This window comes from Alexandromys fortis, unplaced genomic scaffold (assembly GCF_014885135.2).
Source record: "Alexandromys fortis isolate MF-2015 unplaced genomic scaffold, M_Fortis_MF-2015_v1.1 scaffold_42, whole genome shotgun sequence".
Classification (NCBI taxonomy): domain Eukaryota; kingdom Metazoa; phylum Chordata; class Mammalia; order Rodentia; family Cricetidae; genus Alexandromys; species Alexandromys fortis.
The window spans coordinates 7,061,039-7,082,580 of NW_026067934.1; the positions used below are offsets into that span (position 1 = coordinate 7,061,039).

Sequence of the window (21,542 nt, forward strand, 5' to 3'; positions counted from 1 at the left end):
CGTTTGGAGGTAACAAACATCACCAATTCTTTAAAACAAACATTCTTGACAAATACTAATAGAGCTTTTCTGAGAGTAAAACAATCTGTGCAAAGCAGCACCACTAGAGAATATTCACAAAAATCAAGCAGTATTAGCATTCTGTAACAGACAGTTTGTCAGCAATATCTGTAATAAAAGACAAAGCTAGAACAGATTTAGGTTTCAGGCTGAACCTTCTAAGTAGAAGAAAAAAAATCTTCTTTCAAAAATGCACAATTTCACGTATGTAAACAATGTCTTGATCATATACACATTCCAACTCCCTACCTCCTACTTCCCCTGGACACCTGACACATCCTTCAGCAAACAAATAATCTTAACAATTACTAAACAGCAGCTAGATACAAAGCACTACATTCATGACTTTAACTACCCGATTTCGTTCTCACGACTATCTTCTGAGATGGGGGCTAATTGACACAGGCTGGTAATCCAAGCAACTAGGGAAGCTGAGGTAAGACGATTAAAAGTTCAAGGCCTGCCTGGACAACAAAATGAGTTCAAGAACAGCCTAAGCAGTTTAAGTAAGAGCCAGTCTCAAAGTAAGTAAAACAAGGGCTGGGAAGAGCTGGTGATACTGTATTTTACACCTTGGCGCTAAGGAGACAAACTCAATCCCAGAACCATAAAACCAAATAAAAATCTACACAGCAGCTGCTTCTGATGAGAAAATTGAGGGGCAATACTAAACAACTTGCCTACAACTGCATAGCTCTTCACAAAGTCTACCAATAAATAAAGGAAACTGAACCACTGTCTCCAACCTTGAAGACAACAAGAACAAGTGAGAGCTGGCAGACAAAGCTAATACAAAAGGTGCAGCTACTAGACCATTGTGCTTTGACACTGTGCAATCTTAATAAAAAATTGAAAAATAAGCTGTCTCCTATATTAGTCTTCTCTAAGTTTGCTTAAGCCAAAATCTCCTCCCCAAGGTCCTTGGACTTCCCACAGGGCAGGGAACCCAGTCTGCTCTTCGGGCTGATGAGAGAGGGGGAGTTGATTGGGGGAGGGGGAGGGATATGGGAGGCGGTGGCAGGGAAGAGACGGAAATCTTTAATAAATAAATAAATGATAATAATAATAAAAAACAAAATCTCCTCCCCATACACAATGAGCTTCTGGATCTGCAGGTGCTAAAAACAATCCATTCTAGAGCACTCACACTGAAGTCATTTCTGGTCCAGTGGATGAAGGTGCCACCCTAGAGTCTACGTCATCAGCTACATTCATTTGTTTCATCTGTGTCTGGTTTCGGTTTTTTTGAGACAGGGTTTCTCTGTAGCTTTGGAGCCTGTCCTGGAGCTAGCTCTTGTAGATCTGCCTGCCTCTGCCTCCCGAGTGCTGGGATTAAAGATGTGCAGCCGGCTTCTCATCAACTACATTCTATCATCTCTCAATATTAAACATTCTCCTTTCTAAGATGGTCTATGCATGGCAAATATATATAAATTACTTTCTGAAGCATCTCCAGGCCATGTGCCTGAGGCGCTGGGGACAGACTTGGTGAACTGCTGAAAGGGCGTGCCAGAGTGCAGGGCCCTAGGCAAAATCTCCAGCAACAGAAAACAAAACAGAGAAACCGAAAGGAAAATGAGGGAGTCTCAGAGCAGGTGCAAGTCCAAGGTCAGCCTGGGCTTTGCTAATTAACAAAAAAATAAATAAATAAATAAATAAATAAAAATTAGAGAACTACACTTCCATTCCCAGGGACTGGAGTAAATGGGACTGGCCAGACCTCCTTCATGACAAATGTAAGTTTAGGCCCTATATAGGACCACGAATTATGATGGCGCAATTTAGGCTTTTCTGACTTTACAATGTCAAAAAAAAAAAAAAAAGTCTCCCATTCAGCCGAATCCATACTTGCAAGTTTGGTCTTTTCTTGGGTTAGCAACACTCAGGGACATTCTTCCCATGTCAAAAGTGAAAGCAAGAGATCTGGAATTATGAGTTCTGGAAGAGTCTTCCTGGTGGTGACGGAACAAAAGGACACTTTGGAGGCTAAAAAACAGATGACACGAAACACAATCCCTGAAAGGAGGCCAAGGACTCAGGTGGGGCTAAGCAGCCACAGCTTATGGCCTGTGGGCCTAGGACTGCAGCAGATGATTGCCTGGAATCTCAATACAAGAGGGAACCAGAAGGCCAGGGTGCCTGACCTGAGATGCCAAAGCTCAAGCAGAGGTTTGTGGTACCCGGGAGAAAGTATGCAGGGCAGATCACAAGAGGAGACTCTGAAAAGACTGCAGAAACAGGGATTAGAAAGTAAAAATATTACAGATTTCTTAAAAATACTTCCACAGAAAATATACAGAAGAATTAAATAAACACACACACATGCATATATACAATTAATAAGGCGATACAGCACATCTGTTAAAATTCAGCCTTAGTCTAGANCCGTTGCTACAGAGGACCCAGAACTCTAACATGAAAGAAAATACTAATAAAATGAAAGACACCATCATGAACAGGCAAGCCACAGACTGGGCCACAGAAAAAGCTAAAATGTAGTAAATAGACAACTAGCTGTTTTGAACAAAGGAAAATATGTGCATGACAGAGTACTCAATTATCAATAATTGCCACAAAGGTAAAGTTCAAACCACAAGAGCTACCCCCACTAGACCACAGTGGGGACGGACGATGTAAACAATTCTCAGACTGCCTGCTAATGAGAGGGTATGTCAGTCAGTTTTGTGTCCTTGTAACAACTAACCCAGGGAAAACACCTTAAGGCAGTAGTTCTTAACCTGTGCATCATCACCTCATAAGACTATCTGAAAACACAGATATTTACATTATGATTCATAATGGTGAAAAAAAATTAGTTATGAAGTAGCAACAAAATAATTTTATGGTTGGGGGTCACTACAACACGAGGAACTGTATTAAAGGTTCGAAGTGTTATGAAGGATGAGAACCACTGCCTTAGGGAGATCCACTTGTCGTTGGCTGTTTTATTCTTTTGGCTTTTGGGGGGGGGTGCCACACAGCTCCCAAATAAATCACACATGGTGTCTTACTCTTTCTTATGAATGCCCAGCCTTAGCTTGGCTTCTTTCTAGTCAGCTTTGCTTAACTTAAATTATCCTTTGCCTCTGGGGCTTTTTCCTTTTCTTACTTCTGTATCTTACTCTCACTCTTACTCCATGGCTGAATGGACCCTTCTAGCTGCTCCTTCAACTCAATCAATCTCTCTCTCTCTCTCCCTCCCACCCTCCCCTCCCTCCTCAGATTTCTCCTACTTATTCTCTTCTCTCTGCCTGCCAGTCCCACCGATCCGATCTTTGATCCTGTCTCCTGTCTTGCTTTTGGCCAGTCAGTTCTTTATTGAAACAATCAGGTGTTTTATACAGACAAAGTAACATAAGTGTCACAGAGTAAACCAAATACAACATAAAAGAATGCAACACACCTTCACATTATTAAACAAATGTTCCATAGCATAAACAAATGTAACACATCTTAAAATAATATTACATAACATACAATTATTTTAGATTATGGTTTCATCCCACCATGGCCAGGAGGACATGGCAAAGCAGTATATACAGTTAATGTCATCAGAAGGCACCTGACAGAGACCCCCATTCTTCTCTTTTAACATTCAGAAGCTAGAGGATAGTGATGCCCACATTCAGGGTGACCAACCGTAAACAGTTCTCCTGGTAGATGAACCTCCTCATCTTTGGGGGCTTTCTTGATCCAATCAGGCTGATAGGTTAACCACCACAGACTGTAAAATGGTAAAGCCACCTCAGAAGCCGTCTATCTCACAGTTCCGCTTCTAGGATTCCCTGAGGAGAAACAGGAACTCTGCCTGTAAGAAGATACAGTCTACAATGCTCACTGCAGATTATTATTCACCACCGTCAACAGCTGGGAACAGCCCTTCCACAACAAATCACACAGTATCATTCTAGCTTGCAGCTGGAAGAAAAACAAAGAACTACCATCATGTGTAACACAGGAGAACCTCAAAACATCACCCAAAAGTGCACGCTACCATCACGTGTAACACAGAACCTCAAAACATCGCACAAGAGTGCATGCTATCATCATGTGTAACACAGAACCTCAAAAAAATCACACGAGTGCACTCTATCATCACAATGTAACACAGGAGAACCTCAAAAAATCACACGAGTGCACTGTCATCATGTGCAACACAGGAGAACCTCAAAATCACCCGAGTGCACTCTACTATACTTCTTTAACACAAATTCTACAGCAGACAAACAATCTTTTTTCTGTGTATATTTGGTGTGAGCACCTGTGCACGGTGACATGTGTGAAGGCAGATATTGATCAGGTACCATCCTCTATTGCTTCCCAGACCTGAAGCTTGCTCTTTTATCACGATTGGCTGGTCATCAAGCACCTGGGACCCACCTGTGGGGTTACAGGCACGTACAGACACACTTGGCTTTTACATAAAGGTTAGCGACCCAAATTCAGGTCCTCACCCTTGTTTAGCAAGATTATGCCGAGCTACTCTACACAGCCTTCAAAATCATTTTATAGTGTGTGGGGGGGGGAAATTAAAACATTGACTGAAGGAAGGGAAAAAAGAGAAAAAATCTGAAGGAGCACAGAGATCCTTTGGGCTGATGGGAACTGTGAATTACATGATCTATAAATAGTCAAAAGTACAGAGCTGAAGGTGGACTATGGTGGCTCAGGCCTGTAATGCCAGGGTGGAAGGTGGAGATAAGGGATCAAAGCCCGCCTGATACATGAGACAGGTTAAAAAACAAAAAAGTATACCAAGCATGTTTGTATTTTACTGCATGTATATTGGTCTTCTGGTTCTTCTCATGCTTTTTTTTTAATTTTAACAGGAAAACAATGACCATGACCAAAATCTGTGATTTTGTCTTCTTCGTGCGTGCCCACCCTTTAGAACGGTTCTTTACAAACTCTGAAGATTGTGTGTATCAAGATCACTGGCCCTCCTCTAACTTACCAAACCAGCATTTCAAAACCCATAATACTCTCAAGTGCAGGAGCTTTTAAGAACCAGTGTTACAGTGATGCATAATAACAGGATGAAGAGAACACATGGGATTTAGATTGTACACAGACAATCGGTGCTGTCTAGACTACAGACAGGCATCACAAACAGAATAAATCTAACCGCTATTTTAGTGCTAAACTGCTTTTTGCTACATTATCTTCTCTGTTCACGTTCAGTTTTCTACTAAATTGCTCCTGGGAGCCCCAACTCCAATTTTTAGTTTTCAGTCATTGACCTATTCTAATTTCTCACTAACCCCAATTCAAACTGCTTTAGTTTGGATTAAGAATGCCCCCCCAGGGCCAGGTGGTTTTATCCCCGCAGAGGCTGAGGCAGAGGCAGGTGAGTTTGAGACTAGCTTGGTCTACAGAGCTAGTTCCAGGACAGCTAGAGCTGTTACACAGAGAAATGCCATCTTGAAAAACCAAAAAGAATGTTCCCCAGTCAGGAACATGGCAGAAAAACCCACAGAAACTACTAGCCTTGCTCATGGAACTTGAGAGTCCTCCTGATAAAGAGGAGCAGAGACTGTCTATCCCCGGTGCTTTGACGGGCTCTTGGGAACCTAATCCTCATGCTGGATTGTCTCGTCCAATCTGAATATTAGCGGCGGGGGAGAGGGGTGCGTTTGGCTTTACGGCAGCTTGATATGCCATGTTTTGCTGAAGCCCACGGGAGGCTTGCTCCTTTCTGGGAACTTCTGGGCGATTATGAAGGAAGAGTGGATTGAAGGGAGGGGGTGAAGGAAGGGGGCAGGGAGTGGAAGGCTGTGGTCAGGTGTTAAAAAAAAAAAAAGTTCCCTAAAGGCCTAGGTGTTAAGGACCTAATCTCCAGGTAGCAGAAACTTCAGAGGCAGGTCTGAAGAAGGGCCTTAGAGGTCACCAAGGGCTTGCCCTCAAGGGGAATTGTGAGATCTGATCTCTTTTGCTTTCTGGTCAAAAGATGGGCAGTTTTACTCTGCCACTTACTTCCACATGATGTGTGATATCTCTACAAGCTCGACACAATGGGGTCATCAATCACAGACTAGACTTTCCAAAACCATGAGCCAAAGAAACCTTTCGTCTTTATAACAAAATAATTTAGGTCCTGTGTTACAATGACAGAAAGCCATCCTTCATCGTCAGTCTCCTCTAATTCCTGACTTTTCTCCTTAGTGCTTTATCTTGGCACTGTGTCCCCCCTCATCAATGTCATTCCTGTCACTGCACAGTCTAGTCTACTTCCTTTAAGGCCAAACCTAAGTTCCTCTTCTCCATTAAACTCAATCACCACCAGACTGTGCACTTCCTCTCAGCGCCTGAAGCCCTTGCTTCTGACAGATGTACTCATTTCACTGAAGCCTGGCATCTCCATCTTCCTGACTCATCAACTCCGTACCCTGGAGAACCCTTCAGGGGGGGGGGGGGGGGGGGGGGGGCGCTGCAAACTCCCAGCACTCTCCAAGGTCCTCCTCTCAGGGCCTTAAGCATTACCAGGCTGCAGGGTGAGCTCCAGAGGAAGAGGGAAATGCACTGGCTCAGCGATACTGTTCTAGAGCTGAAAAAGCCTTCATGCTTCCTCCACGTCTGCTGGGAGGACCAACAGCCCAAGGCAACAAAGACCCTGAACAGGAGCAGATTTATGGCCAGTGGCATTTTAATTCCCAGCACTTGGGAAGCAGAGACGGGAGGATCTCTGTGATTTTGAGGTCAGGCTGGTTTGCATAATGAGTTCCAGGACAGCCAGGACTATAGAGAATAAGACATTTGAGTGATGGTAACAGGTAAATATTTTTAAATGTTTATATTTTTGTTTCCATGACTTTTTATTCTGAATGCATTATCATTTAGAAACTATGGTTATTTGCCATAGTTCATGATTTTCAACAATAAACTACATGCCTCCCCATTGTATATATACCATGATCAGGCTTTAATCTAGACCTGATGTCAACTGATGTCTTAACTGTGTCCTTATTTAACTGTGTATACTCAAGCTCAGCATTGCCCTCTCTCGAGTGTATGTATGGAACTCTACTCTGAACTAGACTATCCTCAACTTCTACCACCTTCAGAACCAACCCAAGCCCAGGGACTGAGTTTCTTGCATTTCCATTCTACCACAAACTCCTTGATTCAGATTCCTTCGTATAGACTCCTTATTTAAATGGCATCCGTGATCACGATCTCCCGGTGAGGAGCCAGACAGGCATGTCTCATTTACTCACTCGTCTTGCCATAGAAAATAAGTGCCGAGTAAGGTCTCCAATCTTCTTCCCTCCAGACTATTCTTTTTATTATCTCTATGACTTTTCTAAAATGTTGGACAGTACTACTTCTCTATGTATACAGCCAAATAAAAATTCAAACCACTCTAATACGACACCGAAGACTCGTCATCTGTTCCCACTTCACCTTGGATCTAACTTCTTCATTTTTTTTATACCCATTCAGAAAACTCAAACTTCACCCTCCTTTAAGCATACTATGCCCTTTCATTTTTAATAATATAGAATAAACAGTAACCCAGCCCAGCTTATTTTATTCTTATGAGCTCCCTTATAGTATTTAAAGCCACTAGCTAGCTAACACTGTGCAGAAATGAGTGAAGAAACAATCAGACAATACAGCTAACTCTCAATTAGCTATTTTCACAGCCATATTAACATCTGCATAAACTAAAAAGAAAAGTGGAAAAAAATATGCTTCAACTATATGCTTTCTTTCTTACAGTAACGACAAACTGTTTCATTGCTAACTTACAGATTTATGGCTTTCAATGCACACTTAATTCAAACTTGTTCATATTTGTCTCCTGGACTGGGGGGGGGGCTTTTTTATAATTTTTTAAAGATTTATTTACTTATTTTGTTTATAGTGTTCTGTCCTGCAGGCCAGAAGAGGGCACCAGGTCTCATTACAGATGACTCTGAGCCACCATGTGGTTGCTGGGAATTGAACTCAGGACCTCTGGAAGAGGAGCCAGTGCTCTTAACCATTCAGTCATCTCTCCAGCCCCGGCTTTTTTGTTTTGCTTTGTTTTTCAAGACAGGGTTTCTCTATGTGGCCTTGACTATCCTAGAACTTGCTCTGTAGATCAGGCTGGTCTTAAACTCAGAGATCCACCTGCCTCTGCCTCCCAAGTGCTGGATTAAAGGTGTGTGCCACCACCGCCTGAACTTTTGCTCCCCTTCCCTAGTGTGTTTTCTACTGTTTCTCCTGCCTGTCTTCCCTTCACAAGAGCATCACTGCCTCTTTATGCACCATTCTGATGTGGGAGTGTCATATATCAATCTGTTGATTTCATTGGTTAAGCAATAAAGGAACTCCTTGGCCCTCATAGGTTAAAAGATAGATGGGAGGAGGAAACAGAATAGAATTCTGGGTGGAAGAGGAAGTGAAGTCAGACTCTGCGCTGCTTCCAGAGGGACCGGACAGCCGCCATGCTCTGCTCTCCCAGGCAGCTGCAACCCACGACAGACTTAGGCTAGAATCTTCCCGGTAAGCGCACCTTGGGGTGCTTACACACATTACTAGAAATGGGCTAGTCCAGGTGCGAGAATTAGCCTGTAAGGGCTAGAGTTCATGGGCCAAGCAGTTCTTAAATGAATACAGTTTGTGTGTTGTTATTTCGGGCATGAGCTAGCCAAGCGGCTGGGGTGTTGGGGACGCAGCCCCGCCGCTCTTATTTCAACACCATTCTTTTTTTTTTTTTTTGGTTTTGGTTTTTCGAGACAGGGTTGCACAACACTTAAAATTTACAAAATATTTTCATATACACTAACTTGGTTACTATAAAATCACTTCGACATGTAACAGTATAGATATGTATATATAAATAGCCATGAAGAGGACTGGAGAGATGGCTCAGGTTAGGTTAAAAGCACTGACTGCTCTTCTGAAGGATTCAGGCTCAATTCACAGCAACCACATGGCAGGTGATAACTGTCTATAACTTAAAGATCTGACACCCTCACACAGACATACATGCAGGCAAAACACCAATGCACATTAGATTAAAATGAACAAATTATATTAAAAACCATGTATAGTGACAGCTGTCTTGGTACTTTCTTGTGTTTTATCTTAGCTCTGAGACCATTCTGAGCTCGGTGATTCATCTAACAATGCTGTAATTCCCTTGTGTCCATCACCACCTGCCCTGCCCAAGTCTTCTTTAGTCCAGGATAACTTCAGCCTGCCCCAATGCAACCCCAGTGCATTTCCTACTAAACAACATTTCAAAATTAAAGTCAACCAAATTAATATTTTAGGGGTGGCCAAAACCAACTTTCCAATTTTAAAGGGCAAATCTTCACAGTAAAACATCCCTAGTTTTTCTTGAAAACCATTTTTCCTTTTTTAAAGACATTTTTAAATTTAATTTTCTTATTTTATGTGTATATTTTTATTTGTGTGTTTTGCCTGAATGTTTGTCTGTTTGCGTGCTATATATGTCCATGGTACCGAAGAATGACAGAAGAGAGCATCAGATTCCCTAGGATTGGGGTTATAAATGGTTTATGACCTGTACTAGAAATCGATCCTGGGTCCTCTGGAAGAGCAGTCACTAAGCCTAACCACCAGGCCATCTCTCCAGCCCACTTTTCTGTCTGTTCAAAATTTTGTTATGGCTGTGCCGCTCTTAGGCTGGAGTCAAACCTGTGCTCTTGCCTCATCCTCTGAATGTTAGGATTATAGGCCTGTCGTTCCATGCTCCTAAAGCCCCAAAAGTCAGGGGACTGAGGCAGGAAGATCTTGAGTTCAAGGTCACACTAGGCTACAGACAGCTTGAAGCTAGAGTTACACACACACACACACACACACACACACACACACACACACACACACGAGAGAGAGAGAGAGAGAGAGAGAATATATATAATTTAAATACGACTTACTCTCAAGGTACTTACATATACTCCTTATGCAAGGAGTTAAAAGTACTTCATAAGCCCTAAATTAAACTATTAAGAGATGTTTTTAATATCCTGAGATATATGCAGGATTAATGATCAAAAGACTAGAGCCCTGGTCCCAAATCCACCACATAATAGCTGTCTTGGGAAAGTCACTAAATGTCCTTGAGTTAATTCATCTGTATAAATTGGATAATGCCACCTACCTTTCAGAATTGTTAGCAACTGAAATGAAAGAACAGCTGTAAAATAACAGCTAAAAAATGGCGACCTTTTGATAATTACTATTATGTACAATACTGTTTTTGTTTTCAGAACCATGCCCAACAACTCTCAATATATCGGGACTTCCTGGTCCAACAGCAACCATAATAAACGCCTTCAAGGAAGCCATCTCTATAACTTTTGGATCCCGTTCCTGGGTCACAAGTCAGGTCCTATAACTAGAATCTGGAGTATCTTCCTCCATATGTATTCATCTCTATGGTTCATGAAAACTCACCACGGATGCTCCTCAAACTCCTCCTTGCTGGCTTGGCCTAACTACCTGGCACCAGCTACACATCTGGCAACTTTCACTACAGTCTTTTCAATCACTTAAACACATAAAATGAAACGTCCTTGTGCTGATCAAAGTGAAGCACAAGAGTCAGACTATAGCCGTGTGCAAACATGAGATGCTCTAGTTAATGTTTAGATATCCTTTAGATCAGTTTCCTAGGGGATCAGCTCCCAGGATTCCCCCATACAGAATACACAGATGCTCAAGTACATTTATTCAAAATGGTGCAATATTTGTATATAATCTATATACATCTTTCCATTTCCTTATTTTTTTTTTTCTTTTTTAAAGGTAGGGTTTCACATAGCTTAGGCTGGCTTTGACTTTCACATAACTGAGGATGACCTTGAACTTGTTATCTTCTTTCTTCTGCCAGGTTTAAAGATGTACCTACCACACCACTTTGTGTGCATGCTAACTGGCTGCAGGATCGGCTGCTCTATAATACTAATAAAAGTAAAAGCAATGGGAATCGCTGTTATACTGTATTGTTGGAGAAAATGACAGGAAGAGCCCATACATATTCATTACAAATATGCTTTCTCCCATAATATTTTCAGTGCAAGGTTGAATCTAAGGAGGATGAAGAACCTGGGACTTAGAAGGGCAAACTACACTTACAAGACACTACAGCAGAGAAGGGCCAAGTGACTGATGTTTACATAGTATCCTAAAGTACAGTAACAAAGAGGCTTGGGGAGGTGGTGGCAACAAGTCCAGGGAGGCAGTAGCAGAGCAATGCAGTTAATAACAGGTTGTGTTGCAAGGCAGATAGACTCCAAGGAAGGTGCTGAATGGGTGACAGCCTGTGGCAATCTGTCTGAGAGAGGTGTAGTCCTCTAATCTCTCTTCCATTGATAGGATCTTTCCTAGATCCTCCCTTAATTTAAGGAGATAAGAGAGGCTCATAGAAGACTCCTTTGCATCACTGTTTACTAGTGTAGATTTCTTTTATAGATGAAATTTCTTCTACAAAAAGACAGCTCTTTAAAACTATCCCAGTGTCGACAGTTTTTCTAAATATGCCAAAGAAGTATATTTTAGGGTGGCATATTTTGGTTCTCCACAGTGTTAAAAGGCATATATGAACGTGTGGAGATGGTTATGGTCTCTGAAATCATTTATCTGAATTGTTCACCTACAGATCAAGGCAGGCAGCTTATCTTCACTTAAACTACCCAAGTAAAATTTACCCAGTATTACCATGTGCAAACAATCTAGACTCATTACCCTTCCAAGATCACCTCTGCTCTATCCAAATTCAAAGGCCCCTTTCCTCCTGAAAACTAAGCCAGCTGGCCAATGCAGATGAAGAGTTTATTATGTTTTATACTGTCCTCGTATTCTCAAACATCCACACCGAGGATAAGACAGCATTCTGTTCCACTCAGCCTATGGACTCTAACGACAGACCATTGTTAATATTTGTTAGCACACATACTCTCTTCAATCCAAAATAAAAAAAACTGATCTAATGTCTATTATACCTTAATGATAGTATTTTTGATGACTTCTAAAATTATATTTAACTAAATAATGTATTCACATAATTAGAATATGTGAAGATATAACAAACCCAAAGAAAACCTGTTTTGTTTCTACAGATTCCAAAAATATGTCATGAATCCAACAAGTGTTCTATAAACCATGATAACATCATTTTGTTTATAATAATCAAAAGATTGGGAGCTGGTCAATTTTCAAACATTAAAATTCTATAAAAGTGAAAGACAACTATAACCCTAACATTTTTTGATGGGTAACTTTAGCGATTCTGAGCCTGCTAACAATAGATAATAATTGTCACCATCTGAACAGAACATGTTAAACCACAAGGTCATAATACTAGCTGGGCCTGAGATACAGCAAATTAAAAGAACTCTACATCTTGAAGTTGGAATTATACAAATTTATCACTAAAACCTAGCAGTTTAATGAGCAAAGCTACAAAACCAATTCAACTGATAAGGCCAGTGAGGTGGGTCAAGAGTGACTGCCGACTTGAGCTCCACTCCCAGGACTTACACAGAAGAATGACTCCTGCGAGCTGTCCTCTAAGCACAGGTCAGCCCAGGCATGCACTTGCTTATATACACAGTGCAGTAAATAAGTAAAATGTTGATGAGAAATTAACTTGAAGAAAATAGAATTCGATGAGTTTTATCATGATTCCATTAACACAAAACAGTTGCAATCAACAATGGACCTTATAAACTTGATGTCCTTATCTAAACTCACTTAGAAAGCTCTAGAACTCAGAATTTCTTCAGAACACCTGCAAAGCAGCAAAATACCTTTCCATTCTAGAATAATGAAACTGGAATGAGGGTTTCTCGGAGAAAGAGAATTTTCTTCCCAGACCCAATGTTTGGTACTAGGGTCTATTTAAAAAAAAAAAAAAAAAAAAGGTAATAAACAGATGAGCAAGAGGAAGAGAAATGACACACAAATTTACAATTTGCATGCATGGGTGCCACACAAAAGATGAAGTCAAAAAAAAAAAAAAAAAAAAAAAAAAAAAAAAAAAAGGCCAGACCTGAGTAAGTAACTGGTGAAGTGCTGACCTGGTGTGCTTGAGGCTCAGGATGGATTCTCAGTCAGCACTGGGGATTGGAGGTGGGGCAGGCTTACAATTTTGAATGACAGAAACAGGGGCTTGAGAAACTAGGGGTGAGGGTAATAGGTTATGGGAAGGTGAATAGAGGAGATGCATTTCAGAAGAGAGACTGTCTCATACAGGCAAAAGTATCTCAATAAGAGCCTCAAAAGGCATGTGGCATCCTCAGAGTATGTGACACTGTGGTAATATGAGAGAAGGTGGATGTCACCCATTCTCTCCTGAATCCAGCTAGGGCAGATAAAAGAGCCTTCAGGAGGCTGAATAACTGTTTATTTCCCTAAAGGATTTTCTTTCCAGATAGATACATTTCTCCCACACACTAGGACAGCTTCTCAGAGATACTCTTTGCATGAACGGCCACTCAGAAGAACCACCTGGAAACATGCCAAAAGAGCACACTTTGGGGGAGCACTCTTTAAATGTCCCCCCACCATTCAGAGAAATGTACACATCAACTCTAACTTGATATGTAGATCCAGTTAATGTCCATGATAAGCCGAGACAGAACAAAAACATAAGCATGCCATTTCCTCCAAATGCCCATTAAGGCAAATAATTGTTTGTATATTTATCTAGGATTAAAAAAAAAGTCTGGAAGAATGTAATATAGCAAGGGAAAAAGAAAGAGCACACATCCTAATTAAACCTAACAAAACACAGAAAACAATGCCTAATATTTATTGTGCCCTTTCTATGTGCTATGCCAATATGCTCTAAGATAGGTACTTCCTTTTTCTTTTCTTTGAAATGGGATTTTACCCTGCAGCCCTGGCTGGCCCTTCACCAGCACTTACCCTGCTCCCTGCCCCTACCTCCCAAATGCTATGATTATTGATTACTAGTGTACCACACCCAATCAGGGCATCTTCACTTAAGTGGCTGAAATACAACTCCTGTCTCTGTTACAACTATAGCATAAATTATGTTTTCACAATTATGTAATTCTACTTCCTTTTAAAGAAACTAAAATCCACTTTAACATAAGAAAAACACCACACTTAGAAAATAATTTTCACACAATTCACTTAAAAATACAAAAACCCTTTTGAATTCTAAAAGTCTCAACTAATTTTAGCACAAAAATAGAACATTAGTTTAATCTAAGATGCTCATTTAATATTTTAGTCTAGATGAGTTGTCTCAAAAGGAAACAATTAGCATCTTCACTGATAATGCAGCACAACGTTTTTAACTTTTAATAAAAGCTTGTGCAGTTTTGCATCACGTATAAAGCCTTCAAAGTTCTCTATCGTTACAAAGGAACAATATCACAAATAAGCCAAAAATTATTTATAGTTGGCACTAGAAGGCATTAGAAATAAACAATACAGATGTGATAAAGTAGGAAAATAACTGAACACTCCAGAGTCAGGCCCACCAATCCTGACTGCGATAGCAACTAGCAATTTAGTCCCTTCAAATGCTCTGGGCCTTGGTTTCCTAATCTACAAAATCATCATCTCCACCTTCTCCTCTTCCAGCTCTGAAAGAAATGACTCACCGGCATCTCTTCCCCAAGCCTCTCATTCTCATTTTGTGTAAGTTATTACCATTACTTCCCAGCCAGTAAACTTGAGGTCCACACTCCTAGGAAATGGCCCACTCCAAACAAGGTGAAAAGGGAAAGAAAGCCTCTTCCCCACTAAGGGTTTGCCACAGATGGTTCGAGAGGTGAATGATGTAGAAGCCATTATAATGTCAAAAGGTGTTAGGTTTCAATATTTTAAGCTGCTGTTTTGTATGCCAGTACATTCTCCCTAAGGACAAATAGTAAAATTCAAGGACAATAGGAGAAAAATATATAATTATTCATTACTCAAGTACTTAGAAGGTCAATTAAAAACATTAGCACCTTTTTGCAGAAATGTTTGAATTAGCTGGCAAGATCTGCTCCAGAATTTTTTTCCCTAAATTTTAAGTACTCTCTAATCAAATGAGTTTTCATATTGTAAACCACAATTAAACAAATGTATGAAACAAGTAATATATAGATGTGATGTAAAAAAAGGCTAAAGACCAATCATGCTTACTCCTTTCAATGGAAATGAAAACGGTAATATGCCTGCAGGACAGCTCCAAAGGTGAACTCTGGACAACAGCCATTGCCTCATGTTTGTGTCTCGCTTCCGTTTCTAAGCCAGTCTCAAAATCGGACCATGGATACGAGACAATATATTAAGATTAAAGTACGCATCCGACCGAGATTCCCAGCTGTTAGAGCACTCTTTCTAATACCAGCATCTTTCCTATTTCAATACTGAAAGAAAAACCATTTTAAAACTTCTATAGAACATGTAGCTCAATTTTACACGGCCTTGTAAAGCTGGGAGAAGCAAGCATGACTTATTAGTCTTCTAGGATAAACGTCAGAAAAATCACAATAGTACCGTCCAGCCTAATGTTAACTTTGAAAGAAGCAAGCCTCCAGTGTGGACGGAGAAGCTGCTACAAACATTTATATGTGTAGTTTTAAGAATGTCCAGGAAAACTGCTAAGTCCCCAAACCCATCAAGTACATACAAACAATTGAAAATACAGGATCACCGACAAAGTCCAACAGCATGCCACCTTTTGCTTGGAACGCCAAAATGTCAAAACCTCGTGACTGATTTCCCCAAGCCTTCAAAATTGAGAACCAAACCAAGAGGTACTTACGCTGTTTCTTAGCATCCTTCTGTCAATGCAACTCCCTCTCCACAAAGTCAGTCCGCTTCAGCTACTCGGATGCTCAAACCCAGCACCAAAGAATCATTTATTAAGAGTCCAAGGACTTGAAGCGGGGTCTTCCTTGCGACCACCTCCACATCCTGTACTAACCACCCCAGGTTAACCCCCAGGAGATGCTCCAGTCTTTTCCCGCATCCACGCTCCCCGGCTCCTTCTTTCATCTCCCGGTAAACCTTTTACCGTCGACCTTGAGGACCCTCAGGTCGGAGCTCTGGAGCTCCAGGTGAACTAGCTGGTTCCCTCTTCCCTTGCACTGGGTACCCGACGACCTCCCCCACCCAGTCCCCGAGACCCCGATGACGAATGCCCTCCAACCAGCCCCGGATGACCCCTTCTTCCCCTTAGGTGCCCTGACTCCAAACGAAAAGCAATTCCTCCGAAACGTACCGAGAGCCTACTGCGCGCAAGCTCCCACTACGCGCGGTCCCGTGCGCAGGGGCTCAATGCCCCGGCTTGTCTTCCTCTTCCCGGTCGCTCCATCCCGGCCCAAGGGCCGTGCCGCCTCGCCGAGGTGCGGAGGCGCCCGCCCGAGGAGGACTGCGCCGGGCGCGGGGACCCGGGCAAGGAGAGGCTGCCGCTTGCGGGCGCTGGGCGACCGCGGGGGACACTCGGCGGCAGGGGCACGCGGGGCGGCCTCATCCAGGGCACCTGCGGCCAGGCAGGACGAGCCGGGGCAGCGCAGTCAGCGACAGGGCGAGTCCGATCCCGTCCTCCGCTCCTGCCCGGCCGGCCAGCACAGCCTCGCTTCCTCCGGACGGAGCCCGGGGACCCCAGCTCGGCCGGATGCCCCCGCCAGCCCCCACCCCTTCCCGGCCGCCTCCCCCTCGTCACCCTCTCCCCTCCCCCCGCCCCCCAACCCCCCACCGGAATGGAAAATACCTCCCGGGGCGGGGGGGGCGGGGCCACGCCTCTCTGAAGGGCAGCCTACCGTGACCAATGGCAGGCGGGGCTCTGGAGGGGCGGGACTCCCGTCGGCCAATCCAGAGGCGGGTAGGTGAAGGCCCGAGGAGGGAGGCTGGGAGCGAGAGAGGGGAGGCCGGCGAGTCAAGGAGGTCCGGCCGCGCGGGTGCGTGCTGTGCGCGGCTGCCATTTTGGAGTAGGGCAGCTGCGACAGCGGCCGGGTTCGGCCGAAAAGGGAGGAGCCAGTCAGGTGGGAGAGAGGCTGTCACGTGGGCGAGGTGGGCGGAGTAAAGCCGGCTAGGGCTCGAGAGGAGGGGGCGAGGCCGGCGAGTCTTGGAGGCTGGCGGGGGGTCACGTGGCCGCGGCGAGCGCTCGCGGTGGGCGCGAGGGTGGAAGGTCAACCTGAGGTGCGGGTGGGAAGTAGCTTTGTTCGTTTGGAGTCCGTTAGAGAGGCTGAGAGGAAATTGCTGAATGGAGGTGACGAGTGCCGGGTAGGAAAATGTGAATGAGTCTCCCCAGCTCCCTCCAGCATGGAGCCATCCAAGTCATTGAATTCCAATATTCACGGGAAACCGGGCACCTCATTGAATTCAACTCTTCCGTCCAGCCTCTCAGCTGCCACGAAGATGACTCATACCCGGGGGGGAGGGGTGTTGTAGCTCCCTCTTTTTGCCTGAACGCTATGTGAATCGCCCCCGCTATCGAAATGGCTGCGAGGACAGAGAAAGTGTATCTGGGTGATTGTGATGCCCGCGAGACTCCTCAGCTGGCCTTTTAGAAACTTGGTCACCATTCATAAACTAACCAACCACTTACTCTTAGAGATACCTACGATCGCTTTCCGATACTCTTCCCGTTTACCTCATGATTGAAATACAGTCTCTTCTCCCTGCGAATCTACTGATAGTGGTCCTCCTTTTATCAGTGACATCCTTACATCCAAGTTCAAGGGTCACTTTTTAGTCCTGTTTATTTGGAACAGTCTCACAGCCTAGGCTGTCTTGGAACTCAATGTGCAGCCCAATCCGGTCACTATTAGTCGTGTGCCTACTTTAGCTGCTCAATATTGGGATTAGTAACCACTTAGGGTTTGTTTGTTTGTTTGTTTGTTTGTTTGTTAACCACTTAGTTTTTAATGTCTTGCCATGGAGACTGCAGACTATACTTTTCTTGAAGGCTTTTCTTAGATTCTTTCAACCCCCACCCTGCCTTAGCACTGTACACCCTCAGATTGTCCTTTTCAGTTATTTTTAGTGTCTGTTCTCTATTGACTCTGAAAGTCCCAGGGTCTGACCCTCAGACCACACTTTGTATTGTACACTAGCTGATCTAACCATTCAGCTAGAATCAACAGTTGGTCAAGGGGGTCCAGATGTGCTTACATAAGGGACTTTTAGACCCTTGACTTGTCTATTGGAGTAATATTCCCACACTGGAACTCATACCTTCTGAGGTTCACAAAGCCTGCCCCTCCTATTGTCCTCTTCCCCAGAGCTCCGAGAACCCGAGAACCATCCTCTATCCACTTTCTTACTACTCCAGCATCTGTATCTGCCATAGTTTGGATCTGCAATGTTCTCCATAGGCTTACGAGTTACTCTTAGTCCCTGGCATAAAGGTGATGGATTGTGGGAAGCTTTAGGTTATTGGGTGCCCTCACAGTGCATTGTGAGACCCCCCCATCTCTTTCTTTCCCTTCCTGTCCATGATGTGAGGAGTTTTGTTCTGCAGTACAGCCCTGCCCTCTTCCAGTTAGCTTCAGCTGATCAGTCTTCCATTTGAGATCCCCTTCAGATAACTGCTGCCTTGATCAGATTGACTCATGGTCATTTTCTTGATTGATCATCATGTAGAAGGCCCAGCCAATGTCTGCAGTGCATTCCCTAGGCAGTGTGCCTAGGCTCCATAAGAAAGATAGTTAACTGAGTGGGGACCTAGGAGCAAGCCGGTAAGCAGTTTTCCTTTGATCCCTCCTCGAGTTCCTGCCCCAACTTCCCTTGATAATGAACTGTAATGAACCCTTCCCTCCCTGAGCTGATTTTGGTCATAATGTTTTTGACCGCAACAAAAGACAAAGGAGAACGTGCCCCGATGTGCATGCCCTTCACCCCACGAAAGGCCTGTAAAGAAGAAGCCCACTGATCAGTATTGGAACTCCATAACTGAGCCAGAATAAACTCGTCCCCTTCATAAGTTGGCTGCTGTAGTGACATTAAACTACCTGACACACTAATACTTCTCGTGGTGTTACTTGGACTATTTGCTAAATTCTCTCCATCGCCACTGTCACTTCCTCTTTTGTGCCATTTAATCATTAGGCCAATATTTATTGAGCATTTTAGTATTGGCTCAAGATTTAATGGTCAACAAAACTGACAAGGCTGCTGAATGAGGCAAGACAAACAGTATAAAGTAATAACTAGGTAAGCCCAGGATGATATGCATTTCAAAAGCTAAAAACCAGGGAGGCCTAGCAGACCCCTCTGCGATTGTTAACCAAGCTCTTGACTGCACTTGCCCTGTGGCCCTCTTGCTTCTTCTCTTCAGAGCGTACTGCCCTGGCCTTTCACCTGGCCGTGGTTCATTTATCTACTGAGAGCTTGTCCTGTTTCCTGTTACTGCTGTCTAAATGAAAGTCTTCCACATAGAATCAGATGGGGCACTTGAGGGTTTTGTTTGTTTGGGATTTTTTTTTTTTTTTTAGAGGTGATGGTTTGTTTCTATTTTTGTTTTTCAGTTCGTTTTGAAATGGGGTCTTTCTCTGTAGCCCTGAAACTTATGATGGTCCTGTCTCATCCCAAGCCCTGAGCCACCATGTCCAGCAGGAATAATGCTATACTTCTTTGTGCCTGTACAGTGCTCAAAGTAGATGCTCACAAGTGAGTGTTAAGTGAATTGGTGAGTTGCCAGTGCTTGAATCCGGCTACCACGAAAGCAGACCTACTCAAATTAGAAGGCAAGGCCAGTGAACTCACTTAGTTGAGTGTGCTAGAAGTGATGTTTAGAGGTAGGAGATGGGATTATGAATGATACCACCTGCTTTGGTAACTTCTAGGCCTGGGATTCCATGATGTTGTACCCCCTCATGTGATAGCATTTGCTTCATAAATACTGCTTTACTTCCAAGTGCATGTGGGCAACTTAAAAGTACTCTTTGTTTCGCATGATGAGCCCCAGACCCGAAGGGCGCTGGGTGAGCTGCCAGGATGGGCCCTGCAGGAGGCTGCAGTCACCACTTCACTTCGGATCTCCAAGCCCTTGGGTACTACACCCCAACAGGGAACAAGCTGTTGCCAGTTCCGTCATAGTCTTTGTAATTAAATCCAAGTCTGGCAGAGGGCAGTGCATAATTATGAAGTATTATTATGGTTTTTTATCATTATTAGGCACCCAGCTGCCCAGCCCAGGAAACCACAGTAGTAAAACACTGAGAACCAAGCTCCTCTCCCAGCTGGCATGAATAAATACCAGGTGTATTGGCACAGAGTTTTGCAGCTCTACATTCATCAAGATGAGACCTTCTGTCCCCTCCTTTTGGCAAGATATGATTTTAAATGAATGGGAAAAGGAAATGTGAAGAAAGACCTTTGCTGCCACCTCTGAATCAAATTCATTTTTTCCCATCTCCTAAGAACAATTTCTTTTCTTCTACATATTTACTGCATAAATCTTTTCCGACTTTATCCTTGACATGCACACTTCCTAAAAATCAATCTACAGTATCACCTGAGGGCATACGGAGTTTGTGAGGGTGCTTGCAGAGAACACAAAGAAAAAATGCCCAGAAAGTACAGCCGTGTATTTACTGAGCTCCTACTCAGTGCTGTGCTTGGCACTTAAGTTAGCGGAGTCAGTCTTCAGCCCCCTACGAGGTAGGTTTCATTACTCCTACTTTCTTCAAGATCACAAAGACTTAGTAAATGACTGACCCAAGATCCCAAAACAAACACAAGAAGTTGGCGATCGTGGTGGCGCATGCCTTTAATACCAGCACTCGGGAGGCAGAGGCAGGCGGATCTCTGTGAGTTCGAGACCAGCCTGGTCTACAGAGCTAGTTCCAGGACAGGCTCCAAAGCCACAGAGAAACCCTGTCTCAGGGGGGGGGGAAAAAAAAGAGGTTGGCAATTATTCAAAGTAACTTGTCCACACTGGTAGCTGAATGGAAGGGTCAGATTTCCCTCTTTCTATCAGCTTAAAAATGGTTTCCTGTACAAAATGGGTTTTAAGTTGAGCACTGAAAGGACAGTTCAGAAGTGATGTTGAGGGAATGGTGCCAAATGAAGACGTTATATTGGCCATAAGCCTAAAATCAATAAGAAAAGATTTTTGTATTACTCAGAGATGACTCATGTTCTATTCTTCAAGTACCTTCACTGTCTCGGCTGCTCCGAAGTGGGAAAGTCAACAGGATGACACTAGGCTGAGAAAGTGTGGGCCAAGGATGGACGTGGGATAACTGGGGGTTGGATTCCCCCAATGTAGAATTCCCCAGATGAACCAGCACATCCGGCCTTTGCTTCTGAAGCAACTACAACTATGCAGAATGCTGCACTTGTTTGTGACTGATGTGTGCCTAGCAGCCTCCTGGTTCATTTTTACTAAGTCAATTGTTTAACAATTTCTTAATAATTTGTTTAGTACTCACTATATTTTATAAGGAACTATACTTCTGCTATCTTGAGTGCTTTTAATGGGGATTTAAAATTCAATAAAATATACTCATTTTAAGTATACTAGTTTGTTCTGTTTTGAAATATATATATATATA

General features: G+C 43.3%; 1 protein-coding gene across 4 annotated transcripts in view; it reads right to left on the bottom strand.

The window, feature by feature from the left end:
- Socs5 (suppressor of cytokine signaling 5) overlaps positions 1-16,937 on the bottom strand; it is a 41,311-nt gene extending 24,374 nt beyond the window's left edge. The window contains exons 1-2 of one of the 4 annotated variants that reach the window (XM_050146176.1): positions 16,262-16,410; positions 15,803-15,874 (exon numbers count right to left, since the gene is read on the bottom strand). The gene's annotated coding sequence lies outside the window, so the exon portion shown is untranslated. Of the gene's footprint in view, positions 1-3,699; positions 3,846-15,802; positions 15,875-16,261; positions 16,411-16,802 lie in introns of those variants that run through there. The other 3 variants (XM_050146178.1, XM_050146175.1, XM_050146177.1) reach the window with 3 other exon arrangements.
- Between the last annotated feature and the right edge of the window lie 4,605 nt (positions 16,938-21,542).